Here is a 13,482-nt window from a genome sequence, read left to right as displayed (position 1 = left end):
AGCCCTCCAGTGGTCTTGTGTAGGAGCCTTCATAAAAGAAGACAACAAAGCCACCACAAAAGAGATATCGAGCCGAGTGTGAAGAAGCCATGTAAGTGAAGCAACAAGGCACCTGTAACGGGTGGCATCAGAAAGGGGAACGCCATCTGCCAAAAGTTTGGACTTAGGGTCCATGGGGCATGAAATAGGCCGACTCTTTGCCATACCAAACTCCGAAAGAAGCTCAGAGATGTACCGGTGCTGCGAGATAAAGATGCCTTGTGCCATTTGATAGATTTCCAGGCCTAGAAAGAAGTGAAGGATCCATAGATCCGTCATGTCAAACTCCTGTCGTAGAATAGACCGAGTATGCTTCACCGGCAGAGTGTCGCTTCCGGTAATAATAAGATCATCTACATACAAGATAAGCGAAACACAAAGAGAATCCGCAACCGTAAGTAGAGGTTGGGGTCATGATTGGAGCACTGAAAACCACTCTGAAGAAAGAAGCGGTCAATCCGCTCGTACCAAGCACGAGGAGCTTGCTTCAGGCCATAAAGGGCCTTCCGCAGCTTGTAGACATGATCCTTCTTCCCTTGCACAAGAAAACCGGGAGACTGTGAAATATGGATCTCCTCTTTAAGGACACCATTCAGAAAGGTTGACTTGATGTTCATCTGATAAACAGGCCAATGGTGGTGAGCGGCAAGAGCCAAAATAACTCGAATGGTAGACATCCGAGCTGTAGGAGCAAAAGTCTCAAAGTAATCCAAACCTGCTCTCTGTGCAAAACCCTTGGCAAGAAGCCTAGCTTTATGCTTGTCCAAGGAGCCATCTGCAAGATACTTGGTCTTAAAGACCCATTTCACACCTATCACCTTCCGTTTCTTGGGACTCGGTACAAGCTCCCAAGTATGGTTCTGCTCGATGGAATCGAGCTCTGCCTGCATAGCCTGTGGCCAAATATCCTGTGCAAGAGCCTCCTCCATTGTGGAAGGCTCAGAATCTTGAAGAATCTGTGACATAAGAGCATAGTTCACACAGAGTGAACTATCCCGTTGGGTTGTAAGCGGGATGATCTGCGTGGACCTGTAGCAGAAGCAGGAAAGTGAGTAACACTTGAATCTTGCATAAGCCGGCGATACCACAAAGGAATCCTAAGAGACTCCTCTTGCTGCGAGGGAGACCGAGTAGCCTCCGGAACCTGTAAAGCACCTGTCTCAGAAAGGGACTCCCCCGCACCAGGGTAAGGTAGATCCTCCTCATTTGAAGAAGGCTCCCCATCGAATGGCTGTGGATCCCTAGAAGGCTTCGAAGGGGAGGTTGAAGGGGTGGAAGTACTCGAAGAAGAAGGAATCACATCTGCCAAAGGGGGAGGGGAAGCCGAAGTAGAAGGAGAAATGGGAGGGGGAGGAGCCGAAGAAGAAGGAGGGGTGCAAAGAGGTATCCTGGAAGGAAGTGAAGGGAGAGAAGGTGGGAGAGGGTCCGTTGATGTCGAAGAAGCACCTGGAAGAGAATCATCAATCAGATCCTCGGAGGCCGAAGCCTCGTTCGAAGATCACATCCCTACTCACCTCAATCTTCCGTGTAGTCGGGTCGTAGAGCCGATGTCCCTTCGTGGTCATGCTATAGCCCACGAAGATAAGCTGTCGTGACTTAGAGTCCAGCTTCAACTTCCTCTTCTTCTTGTCCATATGGACAAAAGCAGCACATCCAAAGATGCGAAAGTGGGACATGGAAGGCTTTCTCCTAAAGAAAGCCTCATAAGGAGTCATGTCCTACAATGCCGAAGTCGGAGAGCGGTTGTGAATATGCACCGCTGTAGCCACGGCCTCACCCGAAAGGAAATGAGGAAGACTCGGATGCTCCAGCATGGATCGGGCCATCTCCACCATGGTCCGATTCGCATGCTCTTCAACATCATTCTCTGATGGTGTATTCGGATGGGAATACTCCACCCGAATGCCGTGATTCTTGCAAAACTGAGAGAAAAGGTGAGAAGTGAACTCGCCACCGTGATCAGCTCGTACACCACGAACTTTGGAAGTTGTATGTGTCTCCACAAACACCTTCCACTCGCAGAAACGAGAGTACGCCTCACTCTTGTACTCCAAGAAATAAGGCCACACATAACGACTGAAATCATCCACAATTAGCATCAAATATTTGGCCTTCCCAAGGGAGGCTATGCCCATAGGTCTGCAAAGGTTAGTGTGAACCAACTCAAGCGGAGAAGAAGCTCTCCTAAAAGCAACTTGTGGGTGAGGCTGCCTATGTTGCTTGCCCCTCAAGCAGCTGGGGCATAAAGTGTGGAGAGGAGGGAAATTGGGAAGTCCCTCCACCATCTTCCTCCGAGAAGCCCGTCGAATAGAATCAAGGTTCAGATGCCCATAACGAGCATGCCAAAGCAGCCCAAGCTCGTGGGAAGCCCTCGCAGCCAAGGCTGTGAGTTGGTAGAGCCCACCCTCTTGTGTACCTGTCCAAAGAGCATTACCTGTAGAAGCATCCTCCACTGTGATTGCATCTTGCGTAAAAATGACTCGGGTACCTAGCTGAGTAAGACCATGCACAGACAATAGGTTAAAACCCAAATCAGGTACATAAAGAACTTTGGTGGAAGAAGATGTTGCACTTGGCACCTCGGTTTGCAACCACATACATGCGCGTGATCCAACGCTTAGTGCTCTTGTGGCTCAAGGCAAAGTTTAGTGCTACTTTTGAGATGATAGACCTTAGTTTGTTGTCTTATTTTTTGGGGATTGAGGTAGTTCGTTCTGGGGGATGCATTTTTGTGTCACAATAGAAATACACACTTAAGCTAGTGGAATGACATACTTCGGATCAGACACGGCTAGTGGCCACGCCTCTTGATCTTATTGTCCACTTGTGGTAGGATACCCTAGGATAGCCCTTCGATGCACATATCTATTGCTCTGTCGTAGGAAAACTTCTTTGTTTAATTCACATTACGCCAGATTTAGCTTGCTCAGTCAGCATACTCAGTTGGTATTTCACAGTACCTAGGATGTCACATTGGATTGCATGTCTTCGTGTGTTGCGTTATTTACAGTATACTTATTCTTATGGCCTGACATATGGTTTTGGTTTGTGTTTCAGGGGTACATGGGTAGGAGATTTTGACACCTGGCGTTCCCATGGCGGCTATCTCTTTACCTCGGGCACGGTTGCCATTTCTTGGTTTAGTCATAAGCAAGGGACGGTGGTGGCTTTTACGGCCGAGGCTAAGTATCGGAGTCTCTTCGATGGCACCATCGAGGCCATCTACTTGAGGAGTTTACTGGTGGCACTTCATTTCCCATGCGACTCACCCACTGTTGTCTACTGCGATAACAAGAGTGCCATTGTCCTTGTGGGCAATCCGATCATTATACCACGAACGCGGCATGTGGGAGTCCACTTACATTTTTTCAGAGAGCAGGTTGAGTTAGGTGCTATTCGCCTAGAGTTTGTGTCTACATCCGACAATTTTATAGATATTTTGACCAAAGCAATTAACCAGATGATTCTTTAGTACCTGTTACCCAGGATTGGTTTGGGTATATTCTCCTCTACTTCTTCAGCTTGATGGGGAGAGGGTGCTTTCCTCTTGCTTTTCCTTCTAGTTTGAGAGAGGACGACTTCTAATCTTGATAGTGACAGTGATGATGATTATAGTTTTTAGACATTCCTTGATTTATTTTTGTGTATTGTAGTATGGACATTTGTAACTTCTTCCGCATTGTCAAGATGATATGATTGTAAAAGATATGATTGTAAAAGGGCGCTTGGGGCAAGTGTACAATTTCCTTGTGAGTGCATTGTCCAAGTAGCACTGTTGCATTCTATCTTGCGTGAGCATGACATCTTGCATTACACTTTGCATAACACCACGGACACAGCATGTGGAAGTCCACTTTCACTTTTCCAAAGAGTAGGTTGAGCTAGGCACTGTTCGCTTAGAGTTTGTGCCATCATCAGATAATTTTGCAGATATCTTGACCAAAGCGATCAACCGATCGGTTCTTTAATACCTGCTATCCAAGATCGGCTTGGATACACCCTCCCACACTTTTTTAGCTTGACAGGGAGAGGGTGCTTCCCTCTTGCTTTCCCTTCCAGTTTGAGAGGGGTCGGCTTCTACTCTTGATAGTGACAGTGATAATGCTTACAATTTTTTTAGATAGTATATTTATTTGTTCTTTTGTATTGTATAATTGACATTTGTAACTTTATTTGCACTGTCAGGATGATATGATTGTAAAAGGGCACTTGGACAAGTGAACAAGTGAACAATTCCCTTGTGTGGGCAATGTCCAAGTGGCACCGTTGCATAGCATATTGCATGAGCATAATATCTTGCATCTTGCTTTGCATTACCCTATGCATTGGCATTCTGTTCATATAAACATGCATGTGTGTGCGTTTATCCCTTTTTGTTCTTTTGAAGTAGTCGACTATAGGATCCATCATATTCGTGTTATTTCCCATTGCAGTCTCCAAGGCAGTTTCTCCTTAGCTTGCTTTGCTTGTCTTGCTTGTTCACCTCTTTGCTATATTAGCACCTTAGTCTTATTCTTTTTTACCAACACTCAGTAATGGTGGGGATAGTATGCTTGTTTTGTGAAGGTCTTGGGTTTGACCATCCTTTATTATTCTCTTGTTTGGGGCACATATACTCAATAAGATGAAAATTGATTTGAATTCCACTAAATGCTAAATCTATCAATTTTTTTTAAAAAAAGCACAGTCGATAGTTGATTCCATCCGCCTTTGTAGGGCTTGGTAGGACCCTGGGCAGTCGATGTGCACCCTTTGTCCGATGCCCTGTCCTCTCTGAGTTATCACTTGGGCTTCCTTGGTAAGATACCCATCGCCTCTATAGTCTTAGTAGGCCATTGGGCAGTCCACGTGCAACTTTTGTTTGATGCTTTGGCTACTTTGGGATGGGATGCCTTGGGGTAAAAGATCTTTCTCGTGGCATCGTTGTTAGGTGTGAGAGGGGATGTTGAGCTAAAAATGCATTAGCTTTACTTAAACAGCCCCAAAACTTGCTTAATTAATGAAAAAACCTTGTTTTTTAAAAAGAAATTGATTCTAGAGAGTTTTTGTGTCCCATAAGCACAAATCCACTTTGGAGGGCCCAAACTTTCTATAAATACGTATGTTGCTCTCCATTCAGTCCTCAATCTCGTTTTTTTCAGGTGTTTCAGTTTGCTGTCCACACCCTGTTCGCAGAGGACATCTCAGTTGAAGCTGTCCATTGCTGTCTATATCAGTTGACGCTTGATTTCCAGGCCTCTTCTCGCAGTTTGGAGCTGATCCCAGCTAGGTGACTGCTGTTCTTGCACAAACGTGCTGCTATACTGCTTGCTACATCATCTGTAGCTTGTGTTTGACAGTTTTGTCTCTCTTGTAGCTGCCGCCTAGCTTCTGCAAGCTATTGCTAGGAGGTCCATCTTGCGTTTGGCAATTTTCTCTCTTATAGGTTGCCCTACATGTGTTTTTAGTCTTTCTCTCTTGTAGGTTGTCTTGCCCTGCGGTTTTAGTGTTTCTTTCTCTTGCAACTTGCATTTTTAGTCTTTCTCTCTCCTCATTGCTGTCTGCATCAGATCTGCTGTCTGCATCAGATCCAGCTTCCATTGTTGTGTTTGCTGATGTTCAACATCCGCAGGTTGCCTTGGTGCAATTCGGGATTCGTTCAGAGTACGACACACTCTCTAGCTCATTAGCCTTGTCGTGATGCTTGAGATATAGGAGTTTAAGGTTCATTATTCATTCATTGCATAGTGTGTGTGTGTTGCATGAGCATTGTTTACTCAGCTGTTATATCACTTCAGTTATTTTCTGTGTTGATGGTCTGTGAGTGAGCCTAACCCTGATTGAGTTTTTTTACCAGTCTATGCTTTGTCGTACGATTGTTATTTGTGATTCTATGTCAGATTATTTCTTTACAGGGATTAATCGATGATGAAGAACCACTTGAAACAAAAGAGCCATCAATCAGATCTTTAGAGGTTGTAGCCTCATCAAAGATTGCATCTTTGCTTACCTCGATGATTCTTTTGGTTGGGTTGTTGAGTCGATAGCTCTTTGTGGTTGTATTGTAGCCCACAAAGATAAGATTTTTTGTTTTGGGGTCGAGTTTGCTTCCTTGTTTCTTCTTGTCCATACGGATATTGTATCCAAAGATGTGAAAGTGGGATAGGGAAGGCTTCTTTCGAAGAAAGCCTCATAGGGAGTCATACGTGCAATTTTGAAATAGGGAACTTGTTGTAGACATGAACCATTGTAGTTATTGCCCCACCCCAAAGAGAATGAGATAAAATCCTACACTTCAACATTGATCGGGCTATCTCTAACATGGTCCAATTGGTACAGTCCACCACCCCATTCTTAGATGGTGTATTTTTATGAGAATACTCCATCTGAATGTTGTGATCCTTGCAAAACTTAGAAAAAACTTTAGAATAAAACTCGATGTTGTGGTCTGCTACACTAGTACACCTTGTATCTTGAAAGATGCTTGTGTTTTTGCAAATATCTTCCACTCGCAAAAGTTGGAGTATACCTCACTCTTGTACTCCAAGAAGTATTGCCACACATAACGGCTGAAATAATCAACAATTAGCATTAGATACTTGGCCTTCCCAAGGGAGACCAAGTATCTCTACAGTACAAGTTGATTGAAAGTCCTTGCGACAAGGGTTGTGAGTTGATAAAGCCCGCCCTTTTGTGTAGTTGTCCATAGAGCTGCTTGTGTAGAAGCGCCTTTGCAATCACTGTATCTTGTGTAAAGACCACTTGGGTATCTAGTTGTGTAAGACTATGAACAGACAATAGGTTAAATCCCAAATCTGGTATATAGAGGACTTTGGTTGAAGAGTTTTGTTGATCTGGCGCAATAGGGGAATGTTCCTTGGTCCACAAATGGATATGGAAGAGTTGCCACCAATGGTGACGGATCCCCCTTTGTAACACTTGTCTTGTAGTCAATCCTATTGGTAAGTCATGTGGGAAGAAGCTCCATTGTCAACTAGCCAAGGCTTCTTCGTAGAGAAAGTGGTATTCTCCTCCTCGAACAAATGTATGAATACGAACTCAGTGTAGCTAAGGTAGTCTTTGAATCCTTGGATTCCTCCTTGGGCTTCAAATGGGGATACTTTTGCCAACACTTTTTTGGATGAGGCCCTTCTCACAGTGTGGGTACTTAGGCTTCTTCTTAGTATCCTTCTTGTTATCTTTCGTGTCATTCTGTTTCTTTGCCTTTGGCTTTGCCTTCAGCTTCCCTTCTCCCGAACTTGTTTTGAAAGTCTTCGTGGAGTTGGATCCATTGGCTCCTACCTCTTTGAGCCGTTCATCATGCTCCAAGACTAGCAAGGCAAGCTTCTTCCAAAGAAGAGTCTCTCGGGTCCTCGATGTAAAAAGGCTGGCATAGAACACATCAAACTTTGGAGATGACAATTGAGTCAGGAAAATCATTGTTATATCCTTTGAAGATATAGTTCGCCCAAGGGATGCAAGCTCATCCCTCACATCCTCCAGTTTGTTGTTGTGATCCTTCATGGAAGGGGACTCATCAATTCTAAGCATTTGAAGTTTCTTCTCAAGATATATCATGTGGCAAATGTCTTGTGATGATACAAGGATGCAAGCTTCGATCATACTTTCACCGTTGTCTTTAACTTGCAAACATGTGTTAGGACAAATTCTTGTAAGCTCATGAAAAGGAAGGATTAAACTTAAGAGTTGAGCTGATTCCATAGAGGTGCACAATCCATTGTTGTTTCCTCATGGGGATTCTCCATGGGATAGGGTACAGGTAGGGTAACAAGCTCTCAAAGATTGAAGGTGTCAAGTATGTATTCCACCTTATAGGACCAAAGTCAATAGTTGGAACCGTCTAGCGAGTCCTCTTTGGGTAACGAATGGGGAGTAGGCACTTGAATAGGTGGTGCCATCTTAGGCAATATGAAGCTAGTAGAATGGGCTCTATGGGAAACATGGAGAGAGGGGGGAGGAGAAGGAGGAGGACGCTCTAAACAATGAGACCGAATAAAAGGGCTTGAAGACCTCTTTTCTTTATGATTCTCACTCCACCTTTCAATGGAGTGATGAGAAATCTCCTTGTTAGAGTCATCAAAGCCATTGAACTGGTTGTAAGACATCTTCAACACTTGCAAACACCTACAAAAATCTGCATTTCACTGTAAACGGGCCCGACCGATGGAAATCAGCTATACCTTTGCGAAAGAAAGACTCTAGATGTTGTGCTTGAGTCGTGTGGACTAGTCGGCAGCAGCAAATCTGTGTTTACAGCAAGGAGCCGAGTGCTGAAGATCTGTGTTTTCAGCTTGGGGGGTCTCCTCATGATGGGGCAACTCCGTGTTCTCACTTTGGCGATGATACCATGTGAGACTGTGCAACGAACATGGAGAGAAGGGAAAAGCGAGAGAACAAAAGAGAAGAGAGAGTGAAGTGATAATCTCCACTGAATCTGAAATGAATGCTAAATACAGGAGAGAGAAAACAGGCTGATCAGTCCCTGCACGCAGCCCACAGCGTCAGTGAGGGCACTTGATCAGGTTGAAGACAATGGCAGCACCGGAGATGGAGAGTATGTCAAAGATAGAGTGTGCGCAGCAACCTGCAGAAGAGAGAATGATCTGACACTGCCAAGTGATCAGCTATAAATAGATGAATCCAGCCACATTGGCCGATTTTCTGCCAAACTGGCCGACTAATCTGTCTAATTGCATTTAATGCAATCGGCAGCAATAAAATAATGCAAAAAAATGCTGATATGGCCACTCTGGGGAAAATCACAGCATCTTGGAGCAGAATTGTTGATTGGTAGGCAACACTGACTAGCAAACATAGGAAATGCACACCAACTATGCACAGGTGGAAGAAAAGCACACAAAATTGGAAGAAAACATAGTCAGAGATCCAATGTCTCTGTTAGACTTTGATAGAGCTCACAACCAGGAGATGCTAGATTGACATACATAAAATAGACAGGCTAACAATCATGACCAATAGTATCTCTTGCCTTCCAAGCCCTTACGGATCACTACCATGTCCCATACCATAGTAGATGTCAACAAATTACAACATCATAGTGCATACAACAATGGCAAGTGATGCTCAAAGAAGATGCTTGAACTTACAATATTCCAGCTCTAGGTCATGAGTGCTAGGCCTAAAAACAGCTAAAGAAGAAGGAGAACCATCGAGTTGATGTTGATTATATGCATTAAGTGAAAATAGCCAAATCTCGATGTTTGCCATGAATAACCTTGCAAAAGCACATCATGACCGTGGATTCCCCTCCTTTAGCCATCTCGATGAAGGGTTTGCTCCATGTGGGAATTGAGTAGGAGCAATATTCTACTCGATCTTAAACCATCTCATCATGGATTTGGAAATCACATCAGCTCCAAGTTTTGAATTGCTAGACTTTCTCAATGCATATGGAAAGTCTCCCTTAGGGTCCAACACACATCATATGAATATATGGCAAGCATTAGAATGCCCTATGTCTGCCCTCTTACAGTCATCCCTCTTTGGCTTGCGGATATATGAGGAGCATTACTCTCGTATTGTAGGATAAGGGACATGCCCACTTCGTGCCAAGATATGCACATGAGGTGAATAAGTATCAATGTAGAGGAGATCCAAGGATGCCAAAATTCACATGAGCAAACTTGCCATAGTTTAGCCATGCTATTGGAGAAATCAACTTTTCTTCTTGACATAGAACCACCATTCCATCTAAGGGGTCAAGGGTTGATGTAGTAGCCATTTTATCCATCAACTAACAAAACTGCCATGTCACCAAAGAACTTGGTGTCCCTCTTTGCATTGGTTACTTAACGTTGATTGGTTTGCATGATTACATTACAAGTGATATGACAACATCTTTTTTGTGTAACTTGGTGATCCCCTTGCATCGGTCACCTTTTGTCGATTGGTTTGCATGATCACACAAAGAGCAACGTGACACCATCTCATTTGTGTAGCATAGAGATGGGACCACCAAAGCTATTGGAAAGCTGTAGAAATGCTAGAGGTTCTCATCGTTTGGTTGTTGTGGTGGCTAAAAATTGGAAATGGTGGAACTAAGAGTTCTTAATAGTCGGTTGGGGGAGGAGTTGAGTTATCATATAGAGGCCACTAGGTTGTGCCTTGCCACGGGTAATCACTTAACTCTCTTGAGAGTCTATGACCTCGATTGTGGTTGTTGCAAGGAAAATTGCTCACCCCAATTGGCAAAGTTGTTGAATGGATTAAAGGTTCGCTTCAAAAAGCTGGGGGATATAGTAAACATTGTCCAATGAAGTAAGATCTTGATCATCAATATCAAACTTGATGTAACTTACACCATGGATCTTGAGCAAGGAGTTGTTCCCATATCAAACATTTTCATTATAGGGACTCATGAGACAAAAATCTCATGGATGGGGGTCATTGATGTGTGGCTCCACTACCCACAATCCAAATAGGTGAAGATGTGCTTACTCGGGTAGAGTGGGCCCTTGTAGTTGCCTTGTTAAGAGTTAACTCACGAATATGGACTAAGCTCATATCCTTTGATGTCTTTATAGAGATGAGGTGGGCTTGTGGTCTAGCACACCAACTAGACATGCCCTTTGGAGTTAAGAATGAAAGTGGTTGTGAAGACTGACTGGTGGCAATGTGGATTTGAGTTCTCCACTATCCTTGATTTTGATTGCAACTACCCCACCTTTCTTGTCGGGTATTACTTGACTGAGGGGCAGGGGTAAGATTTTTGGGCTTAGGTTATGTGCCTCTTGCCTTTGATTGACATGCCTTGTCCAAATGGCTAGCCTTTTGATAGTGTTGGCAATACTTATTTTTCTTAGATACATTCTATCACCTGGGTTTGAGAGCGGATTGAGTGTTACCTTGCGATTCACTGCTTGATTTTGTTTTTGGTTTATGTCTTTTTGTGTTGCCCTTGTCGTCTTCTTTGAGAGGTGGTGACAAGAGTCTTCTCTATGGAGGACATGCTATGGGACTGATAACCTCCACATGTTGAATCATGGCATTTCTCCAAAATGAATGGTACCTCATCAAGCACCATGCAACAACGATACACCACATTCACTTCCCTTTTACACAAGACACCAGCTATAATGGAAAAACAAAGTGCTTGTTGCTGAATCTTCCTCTTCTCAGATTTGGAAAGAGTTTTCGCCTGGTTGCCTATGGATAGATAATGTGTAATAGACATGTACCACAACGGCATTGAGGTTGTATCAATCTTGCATAGATCCTCGCTTCAAGACTTGCACTATTGTGAATCAATTGCACAATACCTTCTTCCTATTGAGTATCACTAAAATCTTACAAAGAAGTGGGACTAGAGAAGATGGAGTGTGAATAGGCATACTTGACATAGGAGTAAATGGAGGAGTAGAGAATAGAAATATAGGATTGTACTTTGTGTTGCTTTCTCCAATGGAATGGTCTCTCCTACATGAAGTGTTTGCCATTCTTGCAAAATTAGTAGATTTATGCACTGAATTCGAAGGGGATGACAAAGGTTTACCTTCTAGTTGTTGTTGAGCTTGATGCACAAGGATGAGATTGTAATAGGCTTGTGTAATCTCATATGGTTAATGGACTTCATGGTAGTCCAATGTCTCTCCTCTTGTCTCTGATCCTTGCAAAGCCAGCTGTGAAGCTCACTCTTGCTCGTGTCTCTGCTTGGAGGGTTCGGGAAACTGAAGAAGTGTGAAAGTGTTCGAAGTTATCTTCCCCCCTGTGAACCTGTTTTTGATGAGGAGCTCTTTGATCAAAAGCCTAGGTTTCTTCTTTGCGTACCTAACTCTGGTACCTTGTAAATAATTACTTGTCTACATATAACAAACACTGGTATGACAAATCATAGGTTGATAAAGAACTAAGTTAGGGTTAGGGTAACTTAGAAACAATGAACACTGAAGAATATAATGAATGAATGAATGCCGAATATATATGATACTCAATGCAGCAAACACACTATGCAAAGATGAAATATTGACCATTGAACTCCCATGTCTCTAGGAATGGGGCAAAGAGTATGAGCTAGAGAGTGTCGTACACTAACAGATCTTGAAACACAATGGACAGCCTTTGAGTACGTCTGGTAGCAGCAAACACAGCAATGTGGAGCTCGATCAGTGGTGACAGATGGGCAGCAAACAGTGAATTCTGTTTGGGAAGGAGGAGGCGACAGTTGAAGCACCAAAACATAGCAATAGATGATGACATGGCAGGCCATATGCTATGGCAGACCAGCAAATGCAGCAGTCAACGATGAAGCCAGTAGTAGCCAACTGCTTTTGAGTGTCAAATGCAGGCTGATCAAGCTCTTGCAGCAATAAGTACAGCCACATAGGGTGCTGAATAGTGTGAACAGGCTGGAGAAGGTGGACAGCAGTAAAACACAACGAGCTAGTAGGCATATTTAGGTAGATCATCAGTCACTAGTAATAGGATGGCTGGATGCAGGCGCTTGTTGGTGGACAATGTCCTTCCCTCTACTTTGTTCTAGTCTTTGTGATGCAATCATCCCTCACAACTCTCTAGTGCAGAGCAGGGAGTGAGAGGGTGGTGAGATGGGATAGGTGAGCCTACAAGTATATAGGTGCAAAGGATCTAGAGAGGGACTTTCCTTCCACATCAATTGAAGTTTTGTGGGTTTTGAAATCTTGGAGTTGGGATTGACATCCAAATTCATGGTGTACTATTTCTTGACATAGAGCAGGATTGGCTCCTAGTCAGAGGTCACATGAGGGGACACTTTGGTGATCTAGCCAAAGGCCGGGAATCCATGGTCACGTATGCTCAGAGGTATTACTAACAAGGATGGTCATGTATGCTATTGTGAGATATTGTTTGATAGACATAGAGAGCTGCTATGATTCTTCTCTATTTTCAGGAGTTGGTATGATCGACATTGACATCAGGTTCTCTTTGAGTCACCTTGGTGGTGGCTTGATCACCCATTGTTGTTGAAAGATAGCGATTGTAGTCGTGTAATGCTACATTGGATGGGTGATAAGGTAAAGTAAAACACCTCGCTTAAGAGGGGGTGTTGAGAATGTAAACTTTGGTGTTTGTGGGTGTGTATATGTGAAAGCACTCTTATGTGCTTAAGATTGTATGGTGCATGAATAGGGATAAGAGATGTGGACTAAAAGTATGCCACGTAGGGCACACATGTAAAGTGTGGGTTGTATAGTGTCACATGGAGACACACATGGAAAGTGTGAGAGTTCATTGATGGAGCATCCCCTCCTTTATATATGTAACCGGTTTATGCAATGAAACAGAAGAGAACATTTGAGTGTGCATATTGTGTGATTTTTCTATCTGTAGCCATGGAGTTTCTTGTCTATTACAATCCACCATAATTATGTGTCAATCATTTTGTATACACCATGATCAACCCCACATTGGGATAACTTGACAATTGCTTGGATATCCATGGTCCTA

At 43.5% G+C, this 13,482-nt stretch overlaps 1 protein-coding gene across 4 annotated transcripts in view; it reads left to right on the top strand.

The window, feature by feature from the left end:
• Positions 1-13,482, top strand: part of LOC148029163 (putative phosphopantothenoylcysteine decarboxylase) — a 54,788-nt gene that overhangs the window by 22,135 nt on the left and 19,171 nt on the right. The window contains exon 1 of one of the 4 annotated variants that reach the window (XM_087688667.1): positions 3,152-3,418. The exons of the other annotated variants lie outside the window; for them this stretch is intronic. The gene's annotated coding sequence lies outside the window, so the exon portion shown is untranslated. Of the gene's footprint in view, positions 1-3,151; positions 3,419-13,482 lie in introns of those variants that run through there. 4 annotated transcript variants of the gene reach the window in all.

This window comes from Lygodium microphyllum, chromosome 11, assembly GCF_053477565.2.
Source record: "Lygodium microphyllum isolate KBCC chromosome 11, Lygodium_microphyllum_v1.1.10, whole genome shotgun sequence".
NCBI lineage: Eukaryota > Viridiplantae > Streptophyta > Polypodiopsida > Schizaeales > Lygodiaceae > Lygodium > Lygodium microphyllum.
This window is presented reverse-complemented; position numbering and strand designations above follow the sequence as displayed.